This window comes from Adiantum capillus-veneris, chromosome 1 (assembly GCF_014529385.1).
Source record: "Adiantum capillus-veneris isolate H3 chromosome 1, ASM1452938v2, whole genome shotgun sequence".
Classification (NCBI taxonomy): domain Eukaryota; kingdom Viridiplantae; phylum Streptophyta; class Polypodiopsida; order Polypodiales; family Pteridaceae; genus Adiantum; species Adiantum capillus-veneris.
Genome location: NC_140931.1, coordinates 32,439,857 through 32,447,612, shown reverse-complemented (window position 1 = coordinate 32,447,612; position 7,756 = coordinate 32,439,857).

Here is a 7,756-nt window from a genome sequence, read left to right as displayed (position 1 = left end):
TGATCCATGCATATCAATTGCTGCAGATTCACATGTGTGGTATTTCGACAGTGGTGCTACAAAGCACATTACCTCACATCGTGAATTGTTCACCCCTCTCGAGTCTGTCCCTCATGGGAATTCAGTCACTTGTGCCAACAATGCCTCTTATCCGGTTCCCCGGGGCGGTCACTTTTTAGAACGTGTATGATATCACGTGAGTTAACCGGAGAGGATTATTAAAAGACCAAAATGTATAAAAATGTATACATACAGAGGGGGGTGGGGGTTTTTTAAATAGGCTCACAGTGTAAGTATAGTATGTATATTGGGGTATTATTAATTACCTCTTGAACGCATGTGATATAGGGGTCTTTTGATAAGTGACTGCCCCGGGTCCGGTTCAGGGAGTTGGAAAGATTGTGCTTACTGCTGCTAATGGCAGTTAACACTTGTTGATGCACTTTATGTACCTGGGATCAAGAAGAATCTTTTGTCTGTATCTGCACTTGCTAGACTTGGACTTGTAGTCAAATTTGTGGATGACAGATGTACAGTTCATGATCTCGGTTTTGGTGATGAAATCGTTGCATCTGGGCTTTTGTGCCGTGGGTTGTATAAGCTCACTTTGTATGAAAAGTGAGGATAAAATTTCGCAAATGCAGTTGCAGATGCAAGGCTATTTCAGATGCAAAACTTTGGCATGCACGTTTTGGTCATCTGAATTTTGCCAATTTGCTGCGTTTGCAGAAATCTGATATGGTTGCTTCTTTGCCACCTCTTGAAGCACCTGTCAAACATGTTTGTGAAGGCTGTATTTTGGGTAAGATGCAGCGTTCTAAGTTTCCAAAGGATGGTTCAGTTCGGGCCACATGCAGGTTGCAGCTTGTGCATAGTGATGTTTGTGGGCCCATGCAAACTCCGTCCTTGGGAAATTACCTTTATTTCATGACTTTCATTGATGATTACTCTTGGCATGCATGGGTATTTCAGCTTAAAGCGAAGTCCGAAGTTTTTATGTGCTTCAAACAATTTCTGGGTATGACTGAAAATGTCTCGAAATGTACCATGGGCACCCTCCGTTCCGATCGAGGGGGGGAGTATATGTCTCATGAATTCAATGCATTTCTAGCTAGTCGTGGGATAAAACACCAATGTGCAGTGCCTTATACACCTCAGCAAAATGGTGTTGCTGAGAGGAAAAATAGGTCACTTACGAAAATGGCACGATGTATGGTCAAAAGTCAAGCTTTGCCGCATTCTTTTTGTCTTGAGGCCATCATGTGTGCCACTTATGTACTAAACAGGTGTCCTACGAAAGCTTTGCAATCTATTACTCCATATGAAGCATGGCATGATAAAAAGCCTTCTATTGAGCACATGCGTGTTTTTGGCTGTTTGGCATATGCTTTGGTGCCACAAACACAGCGCAGAAAATTGGATGATAAGGCTGTCAAATGTAAATTTGTTTTTAATAGTGCTGAAAGCAAAGGTTACAGGTTGTATCATCCGCAAACAAAATGTATTCTGGTTTCAGCCCTTGCTGTCATGTACTAGAGACAGTAATGTAAGCTCACATGACATTTATGACACTTTGTTGCCTCTTTTCAGTGGTGGAAATACGAACATAAGTTCCAATGAGGCAAATGTACAGCCTATGGGGGTTTCTGAAAATGTTAAAGATCAGCCTATTACTGATGCAGATGTACATGATGTACTTGATGAGGAAAGGGCTGAAAATGAGCAGACTAGAGGTATGCCAAAATGGCTGGTGCATACTTTGCGTGACAGTAAATTGGATGCACCTTTGTCTAGTCATACTCGTTCAGGCTCTCGCCATGCATCTTATGCATCAGATTGTTATGCTTTGGTTGTGTCTAGCTTACATGATGTTGAGGAGCCTCTGTCTTTTGATGAAGCACAGAATTCAGGAAATTGGATGGCTGCCATGCAATCAGAATATGATGCACTTATAGAAAATGACACATGGACTTCATGTGATTTGCCTCATGGCAAAAAGGCCATTGGTACGAAGTGGGTTTACAAGTTGAAATGCAAGCCAGATGGTGAGATCGATCGCCATAAGGCTCGACTTGTTGCAAAGAGTTATGCACAACAAAAAGGCATAGATTATGAAGTGACCTTTGCTCCCACTTGTCGTATGACTACTGTGTGTTTTCTATGTGCATTGGCAGCTCATTTTGGTTAGGATGTACATCAATCAGACATTGTTACTGCTTTCTTGAATGGTGACATATTTGAGGAAGTTTATGTAATGCAACCTCGTGGTTTTGTCAAGAAAGGACAAGAGAACAAAGTGTGCAAATGTAACAAGGCTTTGTATGGGTTGAAGAAATCTCCTCGTGCTTGGTATGAGAAAGCCGACACTCATTTGGTCAAACAAGGCTTTCGTAACAGTCCAACAAAAAGCACATTGTATGTAAAGCGTGAGGGTGATGTACTTCTCGTTGTGGTTCTTTATGTAGATGATTTGCTGATCACTGGACCAAATGAGAGGCATATTGCTGAATTTAAGGCTGATTTGAATGCTACTTTCAAGATGAAAGATTTGGGGTTGTTGCATCATTATTTGGGCATACAGTTTAAGCAGTGTGATGGTGGTATTGCCTTGTGTCAGAAAAGTTACATAGAGACATTGCTATGTAAGTTTGTACTTGAGGATTGCAAACCTATTGCCACTCCCATGGAAACAGGTTTGAAGTTGAGTCTACATGATGCTGGCGATCCTATTGATGTCACTCTTTACCAAACTGCTATTGGCTGCCTCATTTATGTATGCAACACAAGGCCAGATATTCAGTTTGTAGTCTCACAAGTCATCAGATTTATGCATAGCCCAGGGTCTAAGCATTGGTAGGCTGTCAAGAAGATTTTTCGCTACCTTAGTGGCACTTTACATCTTGGCTTGTTTTATCCCAAGGGGGGATTATTGCCGCCAGATTTACATGCTTTTTCGGACTCAGATTGGGCTGGTTGTTTTGACATGAGAGTGTCCACAAGTGGTTTTTGTTTCATGCTTGGCAGTTCATGTATATCATGGTTGAGCAAGAAGCAACCTAATGTGGCCCTTCGAGTTGTGAAGTTGAGTACAGGGCAGTCTTCACAGCTACGGTTGAGTGTGTATGGCTCAGAGCTCAGACGCCTTATGGTTGATTTGGGTGTTGGACAGGACACTACCAACACTATTTACATTGACAATCAGAGCGTATTGGCAGTTGCAAGGAACCCAGTTTTTCATGCTTGCACAAAGCACATTGAGGTGCATTACCACTATGTCAAGGAGAGGCTCTCAATAGGAGAGATCAGCTTGGCTTATGTGCCAACACAGGACAACCTTGCAGATCTTTTCACAAAGGCATTGTCTCATGAGAAGCTCGAAGCTTTCCGCAAAGCTTTGGGCTTACTCTCCTTTGTGGACTGATCATGTCCTCAGGGCATGGTACTTCCCTTTACTCATGTGCCAGCTCTCATTCACCGCATCACTCCAGGGGGGATTTATTACCATATACATGTGGTAGTGATGTGTGTGAACACACTAGGACCGCCATTGCATTTTTTCCCTCTTTAGGAGGTTTTTTCCCCTGTGCATTGTATATACACCCATCACTCTAGGGCTATCTATATTTCCATTGCACACCAAGTAGCACACTCTTTATTGTGTGCCTTGAGCTTCCTTTGTCTTCTCCAAGCTGTATGTGTTTCTGTGCAACCCTAATTCCAACCACTGTGACTTGTGAGGATGAGTACAGGGCATTCTTCACAGCTACGGTTGAGTGTGTATGGCTCAGACGCCTTATGACTTATTTGGGTGTTGGACAGGACACTACCAACACTATTTACACTGACAGTCAGAGCGCATTGGCAGTTGCAAGGAACCCAGTTTTTCATGCTCGCACAAAGCACATTGAGGTGCATTACCACTATGTCAGGGAGAGGCTCTCAGCAGGAGAGATCAACTTGACTTATGTGCCAACACAGGACAACCTTGTAGATCTTTTCACAAAGGCATTGTCTCGTGAGAAGGTCGAAGCTTTCTGCAAAGCTTTGGGCTTACTTCCCTTTGTGGACTGATCATGTCCTCAAGGCATAGCACTTTCCTTTACTCATGTGCCAGCTCTCGTTCATCGCATCACTCCAGGGGGGATTTGCTACCATATGCATGTGGTAGTGTTGTGTGTGAACACACTAGGACCGTCGGGTTATTTTTTCCCTCTTTAGGAGGTTTTTTCCCCCGTGCATTGTATATACACCCAGCACTCTAGGGCTATCTATCTTTCCATTGCACACCAAGTAACACACTCTCTATTGTGTGCCTTGAGCTTCCTTCGTCTTCTCCAAGCTGTGTGTGTTTCTCTGCAACCCTAATTCCAACACATTCGCGCCGAGATTTTTGTTGCGAGTTGACCTACATCACAGCTATGCATTATGCCTCTCCAAACCCAAAATGGAGCAACACTTATGAAATCCGCCCAGGCGCACCTTAAAGGTGCTTAATATGGCCCCTTTACCCTAAGGGTTTTCTTTCTTTGTCAAAAGAATGTGTATGATGTGTCCATGTTTGCTTTCCATATTGACAATGCTCACAAAAGGGAAAATCAGAAAATGACAAAGACGGTAAGTAGCCCAAACGAGAGAGTGTCTCCATTCCCTTCTTTGACATATGTCCTAAACGGCTATGCCACAAAGCAATCGTTGGCAGCTCGGTTACAGAAAGAACATTGTTTTTATCAGATACATAAAGAGGATAAAGTGAACCAACTTTAGGAGTAGTTGCAAGGTAATTCCTCTGTGTGTGTGTGTGTGTGTGTGTGTGTGTGCGCGCGCTTGTACTTGTTGACTCTTCACCTCCCAGGGCCAGCAACTATTCACGTTCACGGCCATTACCTCCTCACGACTCCCCTGGTGGACTTTCTGGACTCACCGCCTCACGCTCCCAGCTATAGCCACGTGGCATCGTCTGAAAAGGCTTCTCCATGATAAAGTAAATAGATTCTTAGAAGCCTCATTGGCTAGAGTGTCACCTTGGCACTAGATCAATCGGCTCCTTCTTCATGGTTAGGCACATTTCCATGGTAGATTTTGTTGCCAAAGCATTGGGGGTTGAACTTTTCCCATAGAATCATAAAATTTTCTCATAGAATCTTGGGTTTGCTATTGGTCTCATGATTGCCGCAAGGGAGCTCTCTCTCTCTCTCTCTCTCTCTCTCTCTCTCTCTCCACCACACCGTGCATGAATTTTTTTATTTCGCAAACATGCACAATTAATCCCTTGAAAGATATCATTAGTAGGAACTTTGACAAATTGTCCATACGTTCTCCATATTTGCTCTATTTTCACTCAACTTCTACAAAATGAACTATGTATTTCTCCATATTTATACTATTTTCGTTATGTTCCTTGAGATCCTCTGCCACATTTGTAGCCAAACCATGCATTCTCCAATATCTATTGGAGATGTGCACCATAAGGGAGAATGTTCGAATGCTTGCCAATAGTACTTAGTGGCCGACATTTAAGCACGGTCACACACATCATGCTCAACATTATTGTCCTCAACCGCCTCTACAACAATAGCAAGACTTGTTTTATGAAAATATAGCAGGCAATTGTCACCTGTCCAACACAGGATATTCACCACACTCATCGTGGTGTTGTGGAAGAATATGGCAAGCAAAAACGAAAGAAAAAGGGTAGGAGAGAGAGAGAGAGAGAGAGAGAGAGAGAGAGGAGGATAATTAGTGAGAGGGACACATGCACACACTCTCAGATCTCCCACTCCACCTCTTGCACTATTGTCCGCATACAAACACACTCACGTTCTCTCTTTCACACTCTCTTTGATAATACCATGTCAAACATAGGTGTAATTTGATATTTGTCTCATATATAGGCTTAAGTCATTTGGTCTTTACTAAAAAAAAATCCACGAATGAAGCACATTAAACAAAGTGATTGTCCTTTCAAAGGATGCCTCCTATTGCCTCCATTAGAAAAAGTCAAGATCCCCCTTAGGTGGACATCCTCATAAGTGGCACCCCCAATTCTTTGTCTTTAGCTCAAGACTCGTTGGATAGATCTTTGAGGTCTCTTGGGATTGCTCATCTCTCCTCTCTAATCTCCCCACTATGAGTTCCCTCTTGAACAGATCAAGTTCTAAACTCATCAAATAGATCTATGAGGTCTCTTGAGATTGTTCCTATAATTATTGTATCCAAGCACATTGGTCAGCTTGCCAACCTGCAATAGGCCTAGGACATAGGACTTAGTTTCTTTCTGTGAAGTCTACGTATGCGTATAATATACAACCCATACAATCAAATGGGACCCTATGTTAATAAAAGTTTGACACAATACATTGTGGAGGAGATGAACAACCTAAGGAAAACAAAAAAACAACAGAAGGCAAGCAGGTCGTCCTTCCCCCCCCCCTCTCTCTCTCTCTTCTCTCTCTCTTATATATCTATCTGTATATTTATATGCCGTATTGGCCTCAGATTATATGCTCTCGTGTCAATCATCGCTTATGCCCCTTCGATGTCACTTGCATTGCCCATAGCTATTTTATGCAAGCAGCTCTTCGTTCATTGCCATTGGCCCTTAACTCTGATGCTTCGTGGAAGCTCCAAGAACATACATAATATTGGAGTGCTTATTGGCGCAATCGCAGCTGCACACAGTGTGCTCTTCGGTCACCGGGTACCACCCTGCTTCACAAAGCCCTGATCCAGGAACGATAAGGGGCACAGCCTGGGCTAGAGTCCTCTAGCTTCGTGCATATATCCACCTACAAACTATACCCAATACCATGCAACCGAGCTGAGCCACCTCCTTGCTGTCGTCACCTCAACACACAGTATTTGCATAGCGGGGCGGAAGAGACGCTTATGCATTAGAGGTAAGTCGAGGACCCCTGGCAACTCAAGGAGGAAGTGTCCCACACTCTCCCAACCATGGGATCAAGGGCCCTTGTGTAAAGTCATATACGTTTGCGGATCTTGGTCGTCGGTGTGTAAAAACTAAACTTGGGATCTCAAGTTTAGTTTTCTGGTGGGGTCCACCAAAACTAAACTCGAGATCCTGAGTTTAGTTTTTATGTTGAGATCCTCAGTTTACCTTCAAATTGATGTAAAATCACGTCTATTACGATGCGCATGCGGGCATGTCGATCAAGGCGTGTGCTTTTTGAGTTGATAGTGAGGGTTCAAAACTCGGCTTGGGAGGCAATGGCGTCCCGAGATTAGATCCTTCACAAATCCACGTGGTTGACCTCCCGAGGTTAGTTTTGTGAAATCTAAACTCGAGATCCTAAGTTTAGATTGAACTGATCAATGGTCCAGATCCGACCGTCATCACGCCTTTCAATTGGGACCATTGATCCCATGGTTTGGGACCCTGTGGCACTTAAATGGGAGGGTGTCTCACTACACCCACAATTTAATTAAAGGAACGGTTGGTGCAATAATTAATCAAGGGAGGTAGCTGAGGTGGCAGCCGATGTAGAGAGGATGAAGAAGGAAAGGAGGAGTGAGACCGTGGATGTAAGGATTTACAGCCACTTGGATCTCATTCCTATCTTGTTACATATATATATATATATATATATATATATATATATATATATATATAATATATATATATATATATATATATATAAGATACTTGTGGAGGAAAGAAATTGCTGCTTTTTCACTTGGGACGGGAGTTAGGGGTGCCTCAACCACCTCCCTCATTAACAAAGCGCCCTTTAAATGAGCA